Source organism: Phyllostomus hastatus, unplaced genomic scaffold (genome assembly GCF_019186645.2).
Source record: "Phyllostomus hastatus isolate PE091 unplaced genomic scaffold, TTU_PhHast_1.1 phas_contig_148, whole genome shotgun sequence".
Lineage (NCBI taxonomy): Eukaryota > Metazoa > Chordata > Mammalia > Chiroptera > Phyllostomidae > Phyllostomus > Phyllostomus hastatus.
In genome coordinates, this window is record NW_025333607.1 from 22,195,038 (window position 1) to 22,205,932 (window position 10,895).

Here is a 10,895-nt window from a genome sequence, read left to right on the forward strand (position 1 = left end):
GGAGAGGAGGGCCCTGCACACCTGTCTGTCTGTCTGCACCTTCCGACCACGTCCGCCGGGATGTCGCCTGGAGCAGGCGCTTCCTGGGGGTGACCTAGCGTCCACTCCTGAAATAACCTCTAGCCCACGAACGTGGGCTGGGAACAGCTCCGGCGGTGAGCAGTCTCAGGCACCTGATCTAGGGACCCTGGTGGCACCTTTCCCCTTTACAGAGGCACCAAGACCTCGACTCGGTTTTCGACGGCCGGCGGGCACCTCTTCATGTATCGCTACCCGAAAGATGGGCGAGGGGCGTGGGGGGACAGTGAGAGTTTTCTCTCCACAGACGGTGTTTACGGTAACACAGGGCAGCGAGGTGCCCACGCCGGCTGCTGCTCTGCTGCCCTCGGGTCCCTGTGGCCACCACGCACGGCCGCGCGGCTGACGCACACCCACCGCGAGACCGCATCCACGCACGGCTCCGGGTCTCAGGCCGCCGTTTCAGACACGCATCTGCTCCTTTTCGAAAGCAATCTGAGCCCACGAGACGAGGCAAAGGCGGGCCCCACTGTCGGCGCTCGCTAATCCTTCACCTGGGATACCCCTGGCACCTTCTCAGCGCGTCCAGCCAAAGGGGGCGTCTCTGGCTTCTTGGAACATTTTAGAAGACGCATCCTCCCAAGATACCAGGAGAGTACAAGATACGAAAATTAACGTGCAGGCACGCAGCTACCTGTAGCACGAGCTCACTTATGAAACCGATACAAGGGGAGCCATGGAGAGAATGTTACAGTGTAATGATTGAACCATATCACCGATCCTCCGTTCATGTGAACACAGGTAACATTCAAAAGGATTCCAAAGGATTTTAGTAAGAGGGACGGAGGGGGTCTGTTTTCTTGATTTCTGCCACCAAGGAGGTTAAACGGGAGCAGGACAAATACACCTCTTTTTTGGTGTGGTTTGAAATATTTGTAAGTTGAAAATAATATTTCCTACTTTTTATTGTAGCTGAAAGGACACATTTACATATGAGCCCTTTGTTGAAATTTTAAAGCCCTTATTTCCCTCCCAAGTTAGAGATTTCACTTTCTTCAGAGTTCAAAAATATGTGTGTTTAAAACAAGCCAATTTATGTAATTTAGAGAACTGCTGAAGAAAGCATTCAGCAGAAAGATAAAATCAAAGTTTTACTACATTTCAGGGTAAAACACTAGAGCACTTTGTGTTTTCTTCTCTTAGTTAATGCAATTTTTAAAGTAAAATTAATTTTGAAAGCTAGAACATGAGAAACTCATGTGTATCTTACTAAGAGTGTGTCTGTGAAAACTCGGAAAAAAATCACCGAATACGCTTTTGTAAATTCACGTCAAAGAGAATTTGTTTAGACAGAAATCACCACCGTAAACACTCCCGCGAAGGTTGCTCACAGCAGCCGCCTTGCGCGGCTGTTTCAATGTAATTTGCTCTCGGACAGCCCCAGTTCTAACCCGAACTGCCTCCACCGTTCATTAATTATTATAAAAGGACGTGGATGGAAGTTTCCGGATCCTAACTTTCTGCAAATGCGGGCACCCTCTCTGCCGGCTGGTGTGCAGCCCAGCGGCCTCTGTCCCTTCCCAGAGTCCGGTGAAGCCACAGCATTTGCAGAAGTGCTGCCCCTGGAATGGTGGGGGGGGGGGTGTCAGCGGGGAGCAGAGGTCAAAGGGGGGCCTTAAGAAGCATCGACTGCCCGGCCTGGAGACTCGGAGAAGGGTCCCGATGACCCCCTGCCGCAGCACCTCCCAGCCCTGACTTCTCCTTTTCAAGAGGTGGATCATCCACAAATGCAACCAAATCACCAGCAGCTTAGCCTTTGCCTTGGTTTTTATCTTCTTCCCCCCAGCCCGCCCCTCCTCACAGAGGTTTGAAACATTAACCCCTTGCTGCCCTCCGCCTCCCCCCAGTGCCCGCGGCCAGATGGAACCTTCCAGTCCTTCCAGGGCAAGAGGCACTTGGGAAAGGGGCCGAGGCTCTCATTTCTTCCCAACACACCCTGAGTAACACCCCGACAGGGGACCAGTGGTGGCAGGGCCACCAGGCGACTGTCCCCACCAGGGAGCTCTGTCTCGTCCACGAATGTTCCCAAGCAGCTCACTTCAGCACTTAAGGCCTTGAAGGGGACCTCTGTTCCCACCTCGCTTCCCCCCCGCCCCGCCCCCGCACTGAAGTTACTCCAGCAGGCTTCCAGACAACCCACGCGTGTGCACACGACGTCCGTGATCAGTGTTCTGACACGTCCTCCCTCCGATACCGTCCACCCTCTCGTACTCTCACGGACGCCGTCTGTTCGGGTACTTGTGGTTGTCTTCCCCTCTGGGCCAGCAGCTCCAGACAGAGAGGTCAGGCCCTTTACACAGCCATTCCCCTGCAGGAAGTCGGCCGAGTCGGCCTCCCCCAGGCCCCACCCGAGGTGGCCCCCGTCCGCAGGCGCCAGGGGGAGCTGTCCAGCCCGGCCCGGCCCAGCCTGGCCCCGTGTGAGCTCACTGCCCCGTCCCCAGGCTGCAGGACACCGCCCGCCCCTCACCCCCAGGCTGCATGTCTGCTCCGTCAGCGCCACCTCCTTCTCGGTCTAAAAATACAGAACTTGGGGAAAATGCAGCCCCGACTGTGAAAGCTGCACACTTAAGGCGAGGTGACGCCCCACGCAAGCGGCCACGGCTGAGAACCCAGCGCCCTCAGCGCCCGGGGTGGGATGCCTCGAGGGGCAGATCCCTTCGGAAGGGGCTGGGGGACAGACACAGGGTGTCCTGGGGAAGGGGCTGGGGGCCTGCAGGTGTCAGGGGCCCCGTCTCCCACTGATCACGCCAGCCCCATGGGGCAGGAGGGGGGTGCGGGAGGGGCGGGCACCGCACACAGCTGCGGAGCCCACCCCACAGCGCTGGCCACCCAAGGGACCAGGATAAACAGGGAGACACAGCAACTCGCCAGTGGGACCCCAGACGGACCAAAACATCACAACCCCCTCAGTATCTGGGATGGTCTGTGGTCCTAGAGAACCAAGATGCAAGGCAGGGAAAACTGGAGAAGCTCAGAGTTCTCTCCCGTTTGTGCCCGTGTGTTTGCGAACATCTCAGCTGCAATCGCAAGGCCAATACAACTTCTGTCATTTTCCCTGAGACCCCATGACCCGTCACCTCCTACGCCCAGGGCTAGATTCTTTGCTAATTAATATCTGTTGCTACAAGAGTAAAACCAAGCTAAAAATATGTGTACCTGAATGAATACCTGAGACTCGGTATTATGCTTAGGTTTTCTGTTTATACTTTGATTTCTTTGAGAAATCTGTTTTGTGCATTTGAGGCAGTAGAACAAGACCAAATCAGGGCCTCGGATCCACTTTTCTAGTGGATTTGTGTCACTCATAAATCAGGGGGGAAATAATCAAATATGAGGTGTGTTCGCCACACCTTCTTAATGGCACGAGGAGACCTCTTCTATTTTGGTAACATAATTGGCACGTGTGTGTGTGTGTACACGCACATATGTACATATATATGACCGAGTCAGAAAGTTGAATTTTACAAGGCTCTTAAAGAACTGACTTCGTATCATCATGAGGTGGTGACCGAGCCATCACATGTTAATTTTGTGCAGTTGGGGTGCAGAGACACCCTCGTCGACCCTGGCCACGGGATGCCTTTCTCAAGCATTTGCACCAGCGTGGCCTTTGGTGAGCCGCCCCGTGTGTGCCGACCAGCAGGTTTTCCTGAGCCGGGAAGGGGGGGGGGCGGGTAGCAAAGAATCCCACCCCGAGGCAGGGCCGCTGGGAGACCCACCCGGATCCACGACGCTGACACACAACTCAAAGTTTCTTCTTATCTGTTACACATTTTTAAAACAGGCAGCTTCCGTGCGGGTTTCTGTCTTGATCAGTGAAAATAATATCAGTATCAGAAGGGTAAGTAACTTGTTTTCATCTCTCGGTTTTACGCTTCTGAAGTGAAATGTTTAAAAAGAGAACATCTTTCCAGTTTCTGCAATAACAAACAAGGGGGAGATTATCTGAGTCAAGAACTTGTGGGAAAGAGAAAACAGCTAAAAAGGCGCAGGCCCGTTGCACTGCAGGGACCACTTGCTAAGCTGCCGTGTTTATCACCTCAAACCCTTGACATTTTTCACTAATCCGAGTCCAAATAAAACCCCCAGTCAGAAACATTTTTGTTTATATAACGACTATACAAGCAATGGACCAAGAATTTTAGGTAGTGGCTGTTTTCATGGTGTATGTAAAAGTGTGTGTGTGTGTATATTCCAAAAATGATTTATTCAAGTGACAAGGAAACTAAATGTGGCATCATCAGGCTTTTGTCCCGATTCAATCACGATGCCAATATGTTCATGCACTTTTAGCCAATGATTTGCTTACTATCTAGTTGAGAGGTGGTAGAAGTGTGTGACTTTTTTCTTTCTTTTTCTTTTTTTTTTGATTACTTGTGATTATACATGGGAGAAACAGCCAACTCAAATAGTTTGCATGGGGGGATCACTCTTGCAGCTCTATTAATATTAACACAAATGAACTGCAGTCCATGAGCTTAGGTTGGCCAGCAGGGGAAGCACACAGGGTCACCACCGGAGCCGCCAGCTTCACAATGCGGCCACTGAGCTCGCCCCCCCCGCCCCGCCCCCCTGCACACGGCCAATTAGCATTGAAAATCCTGGGCTGATTTCATTCGCTGGAATTTTTAAGCAGGTCAAGAAGAAAGATGTTATTGAAAGGAAGCGTCTCATCTAAATAAGAAAGGCGCACGTGGCCACTTGGAGCTGTGCAGAGAAGTTGTTTCAGCCGAACTGCAGGCTGGAATCGAAAAAGATGGGCCCCAAATCCGCTGAAGGGGAAATAGTCTAAATGTTTCTTTTTTAACCTCCAAATATGCAATGCGCAGCCCACCCCCGCTCTGGGATGCAGGAGCCCACGGGAACCCGGCTGAAGGTCCCACTGCTGCTCAAACCCGTGTGCTTCCTGGCACCCCCAGGGCCCCGGGCCTCCGGGAACCGTGAGAATAACCTGACAGTTTCCACGGACGCGCGTGACTCGGGAGACGACCACTGGAAGCAGGAAGCGACCAAACCAGCTCACGGCCTTTTCTCATCGGGGCCGGGGGGGCCCCCACCCCCGCTCAGCGTGGAAGAACCTACCGCACTCAAAGTAATTTCAGGCCCTGTGCCCACAGGCTAAGTGTTGAGAAACCCTAATCTCTCTTTCCACAAAGAGAAAATGGGCGTGTGAGTTTACTTTTAGAAATCAGCTTCATCCTGGTAAGAAAGAGATTTTAATGAAACGAACATTTTACACTCGGTGCCAAATTAAGAGTCGTGTCTTTTGATAGGATTCAATTTTTTTTTCTGATTCGAGGCACTTGTAGTGATTACATCGTGCCTACGTGAATCTAGCCAGCATCTGAACAGGGCCCACCTCGGGCAGACACGCAGCTAGTCGACGGCGGCTCCCAAATGTCATTGTGCTGAAATGTGCTCATATCCTAACTCCAGAGCATTTAAAAAAACTCCGGTCATAATACAATACCAACGATTACTTTGTCCATGCGGCTATATTCAAGTACACATGCGTACCTACTGCACACACTACACCCAAGTACAAGGGTATGTGACTATTAACGCAGGCTGAGCAAGAGTGTAGTTTTAACTAAAGTCTTCGGATAAATAAATAATTGGACGAAGAGTATTCTAACATATGAAACACAAGAATCTTGATAGGCCCCTGACGGAACACATCACTGGCTGTTTTTGTGTGTATTTACTTTGTTTGTTCTGCCATTTCCAATAAATCGTTACTATTGTGTGGGCAGAAGGGCCTGGACTGTAGCAAATTGTTCTTCCTCGTGGGGCTCTGAGAAACCATTTGTTCCGAGCGGCGTTACGTCGCTGGACCGTTTCGGTCAGGTCCGAGAGCTTGTTTTCCTTGAAAGATGCCCTTTGAGTAACCAGTGTGCCCAGTGGGCAGCGCGCGGCGTGTTTTCGGAAAGTAGGTGAAACTGAAGCCCAGCTCTTCCCTCGTTTTTGATCTCTGATGAAACAATTGCGTAACCCGCCCCCGGGCCAGAGCGCCACTCGAGGAGGAGAGGGCTGTTTGTGAGCACATGGCGCCAGGCCCCAGGGTTTCTCCAACTTACTTGTCCGTCCACACGGCCATCTCACCCCCCGAGAATGTCGCCTAACTTGTGTGGCCTGTTTCCCCCCCAAGGACAAAATGTGTCCGTTCTTGAAGCTCTAGACTCTTCTCAACAATAGGAACACAGCAGCAAAAAAAAAAAAAAAAAAAGAGAGAACAAAACATTCTTCGCTTGTTTGAAAACAATCGCAAAATTAATCTCATTACAACGTGCAGTAAAAATTGTGCTGTTGCTATCTGCGTGCCCCGTAATCCTTTCAAAATTAATCCCTTTGTAAATATGCAAGAAAGAAGTATTGGCACAAATCGCAATAGGGGGAAAACAATGTATCAGATACTTGGTGTGTGAGAACTGGTAAGTTACCCAGTGATCCTTTCTGCGTGAAGATTAATTTATTTATACATTGAAACTTGGTAGTTAAGAGACATTACGTATGCATAGTTGTTTTATATTTACACCTCAGACATAGCAATATGTTTTGGTAAAATTACTAAACTTTTTCTATTTAAGTAAAATAAAATAATGTCCTTAAATCTACATTTCTTAAAATGTGAACACTTGTTTTGTAGAGAACTGTCTCGTTCCAAGACCCACAGAACAGACCTGAAAATAAATCCAAACGCTATCCCAGCAGGTACCATTGTAGCCCAGCCACCATGGAGACAGAGTCCATGCAGCCAGCATTACTTTTAAATCGTTTGTATATAACCTCTCCTTCAGCAGCAGTTAATAGTCAAAAAGCTTTCACGGCTGCAAAAATTTAAATGGTAAGTGAGAATCACCAAGTCCTCACACCCGTCGTCCGTCCTGGAGCATTTTTTATCCAAGTGATTTCAAAAGTGCTCACCATTCCCGCACCCCATGCGTGCCATTGAAATTCAGCCCCCCTCCCATCTTCCACCTGCATGTTAATGAGGGTTCCTAGAACCAGCAAACTCTGCCGACGAGGCACATCTTGAAAAACATGCCCACACTGCCCCGCGAACGCATCTTCAGGAAAGAGGGCGCCACAAACAAAACAGTCCCTTCCTGCGGGGGTCGGGTGGCCCCACAGCCCCGTGAGGTTCCTTTGGGCGCGCACCCAACAGACCCTGGCGAGAAGGGGGTTGCAAGCGGCGCCCACAAAGGAGAAGCGTTCTGGTGACATCACCAGCAAACCTGGTTTCTCTGCGATACCGTGATAGGGTTGCCTGGCTGAGTGTGTCTCCTGTGTGTGTGTGTGTGTGTGTGTGTGAAGGGGGGGTTGCTTCAAGAACAGCACCATCAGAAATAGCACAACCTTCTGCAAGGTTTGCAAAAATCTTGCCACAGATCTTTGACTTGTTCCAGATTTTCAGGCAGCTCAAGTTCACCAAGAACGCGCCTCCCCGCACAAGACGACGAGGCTCCGAGGCTCCGAGGCTCCGAGGCTCCGGCTCGCAGGCACACACACCGCAGAGCCTGCGGTGCCTGGGGTGGTGGGTCCGTGCCGCCGAGCTGAGCTGCCCTGCCCAGGGAGGCACAGGGTCCCCTGAGAGCCGCCCTGGAGCGGGGAAGGAGTCTCGCTTTTCAGGGCCATGAAAGGGTTAAGTGGCCAGGCTGTCTGGGGTAAGAGAAAGGGGATATTGTCTTTAATCTTTCCGCAGCCGAAGTCGGGCTCCCAGCCCCTCTGCACCGAGCAGGGAGCAGGGGCGAGGGCTGGGCGGGCACTGCGTGCAGGCTGCTGGCTGCGGGGCGGGGGGCGGGGGCGGGGGACCTGGCCGGAGGCCAGGCTGGCTGGAGCTCTGCGGGTCATTACGTCCTGCCTTCAGGTGTCCCCCCGCATGCGGGGGGAGGGGGGTGGCCAGGGGTGGGGTGGGGATAACGTGAGAGCAGACAAAGAAAAAAAAAATGGTGTATTTCACAAAGATTATGTGCAAATGTGTGTCCGGGTCCTCTTTAAGAGAAAAAAAAAAAAGAACCCTAACGTCTTGGACTTTTATAATTAGAGTACACAGGCTCTGCTCTGGCGGAGCTCACGAAGCCATAATTAGTTATGTCTGGAGCCTGCAAATAATTCCTTTCAATAATTGATGGAGTTAATATTCTCCTTTTAAAAACGAGGAGGGCAACAGCTCCTCGCCAACTCTCTTTCTCTCGGAACTTTGTTGTCCAAAACCTTCATCAGTCAAAATCACGTCCATCTGATCCGCCTTTTAATTCCTCACCAGACTTAGCCGATAACTTTCACAGGCTGCGGCCGATTCCGGGAGTAAAGGCACAAACACGGCTAGATCACGCTAGCTGGGCGTAAGAGGGAAGCAGTGCCGCGCCTGCCCCCACCCCATTGGTTTCCAAATATTTTATAAATTAAAAAAAAAAAAAAAAACCTGCTTTGGAGGTTGCTTGTTTGAAACTCCACCGAAAAATCTTACCGAGACTGTAACTTGGAGGCTAACCTTTCGCCTGCTTGTACGCAGAGATCCCGAATTATTCTCTCCTTCCAGCATTCTTCTGTGCAGGAGCTTCCGCATGCTTCCTCCCCACCCCCACATCCTCACTCCACCCTATTAGGAATTTCAAAAAAAAAAAAAAAAAAGCCTTTCTACATGGAAGGCTGGGTCCCGAGACGGAAGCTGCCTTCTCCCTCCGGTCCCCACGCTGGCCCTCGGGGACCTGCCCTGCACTTCGGCCAGGGCCTGAGTGTACATTTTGTGGGCAAAGACGCCGAAACCAGTTCTGCGTCCATCGCTTACTACGAAGGGCCAAGTGGTGGTTAAAAAAAATAAATTAAAAGGAGGCCCTGGCTTGAAGCCATTGTTCTGCATTTAAGAGCTCTTTGCCCCAAGTGCCGCGGCCGTCTTTCGTCGCTAATTACAAGAACTGTCAGATGGCGGGGGAGCCCTCGAGGGGGCTCTGGCCAGTGGCGTCCGCGAAGTTTGCCTTTTATCCTCCCAGGGGCCAGGGCAGAGCGGCCCGGACGGCGGGAGCGCAGGGGCGCAGGGGCGCGGAGGGCGGGCGTGCGTGTGCGCCCTCGCCTCTCCTGGCGAACAAAGCCGCACGCCGCCGGGCGCCGTGCCGGGACGGAGGCTCCCGCGGCTACGCGCGCGGGGCCCGACTTTCCTTCCCATTCTCCGTCTCCGCCCGCAGGAAGCAACAATTGTGCCCCGGAGGTGTCCCCGCCGCCGGAACGCCCTCCCAGCCCCGCGCAGAAAAGGGGCGCCTCGAACCCGCCACCCCCCCCCCACCCGTGTCGGGTGCGGAGGGCCTCAAACTGCCGGAGCCAGTGCGCTGGACGGAGGGGGAGGCGCACTCACCGTTTCCAGATGGTCTCGGCGCGGGCCCCTCGCCCCCGGGGGCAGCGCGGGGGCTGGAGCCAGACGGCGGCCGCCGCAGGTGCAGAGCCCCGCTCGGGGCGGGAGGAAGGGGGGAGAGCGCGCGGCCCGGCCCGGGCCCGGGGACGCGGCCCCGGCGCTCCGGCGCCCGCTCCCGCGAGGGCCGTACTATCCGCAGTTCTGAATCGGACCAGCTCGCCGCCCGTGTGAAAGGCAGGGGCGGCGCGTCACGTGGGGCCCACGCCGCGCGCCCATTGGCCCGCCGCCCAGCTCGGGCCCGCAGCCCTCGCCCCCCATTGGAGAGGAGTTGAAACTGAAAGCACGGAGGCCCGCCCCTCGGGCTCGTTTGTCCTTTCTGTGTGGAAGAATGACTGGAGGCTTTCGCAGGCTCAGACTCGGCTCGGGAGGGGCGGGCAGCCACCCCGCACCGAGACGGTGGCGGCGGTGGGGGAGGAGGCTGGGGCTGAGCCTTTTCGAGGCTTTTCCCCCCCTTCCTATCCCCTCGGCCCTGCATTTGGACTGTGATTTCCCCCCGTTTGCCTCTCAGAAAAAAAGACACAGTTGTGGGTTTGGGTTTTGTTTTTTTTCCCCTTCCCTGGTTAACTTTGTAGGCGACACGAAGGAAACTCCCCTCCCATTCCTCGGAGGGACTCGGTCACGTTTTCAGGCACAAAGGAAATTCTTTCCTGAAGGATGCACGTTCAGCTCCGATGTTGATGTTTGAGGAAGCTTTATTTCAGTTGTAACCCAGCAGACGAAATGGTTCACTAGTGACACTAGAAACGGCATTAACTTTTTCCAGTAGCAATTACATTTTGGGAAAGGCAGGGGGAAAATAGTGGGAGAATATTAAAAGGCAGCGATATCAAATAAATCAAAGCAAGGGCTTCAGCTAAGAAGAGATCGAGAGGAAATACAGGTTTCCCAAAGTCATTCTTAGTTTATCTCGTTGGGAAATGCAGAATGTCCGTAGAACTGGCAGCCAGGAGGTATTGTTTCAGTGATTTCCAGATTATTTTATTCACTTGAGTCCGAACCGTCTCTGGCCACGTGGAAGGGTTAGAGGCGTAAATCACCTCGGTGGTCATCAGCCCCGCCCTCCCCGGGTCAAAAGGGAGCCCTCAGGCTCTGTCGAGTGAAACTGTGCTCACCAGCACGTCTCCACAGTTACTAAAGTTAACTCCGCGACCCAAAACCGACGGAGGGGGTGTCGAACTGCGAGGTCGTTGGCCCTCTCCTGCACGCCTACCGGGAGCTGGCTGTGACCATCACAACCACCCCTGCACTCGGTTCGATTGCTTCCATTTCCTGGAGGCACCCACAGGCGTGGACCCTGTGCTGTTACAGCAGAGCCTAACGTGAATCCGGGCGGCACTGATCTCACGCCCCCGTCTTTCACCAGCGCGGGCGCTTCCCAAACGGTAATGCGAGTCTCCCGCAGCTGCCT

General features: G+C 53.2%; 1 long non-coding RNA gene across 1 annotated transcript in view; it reads right to left on the reverse strand.

Moving 5' to 3' along the window:
• The window catches only part of LOC123805236, a 51,672-nt gene extending 42,026 nt beyond the window's left edge, over positions 1-9,646 (reverse strand). Inside the window, exon 1 of the long non-coding RNA XR_006783280.1 lies at positions 9,431-9,646. This is a non-coding gene — a long non-coding RNA (uncharacterized LOC123805236). The remainder of the gene's footprint in view (positions 1-9,430) is intronic.
• Positions 9,647-10,895: the final 1,249 nt, after the last annotated feature.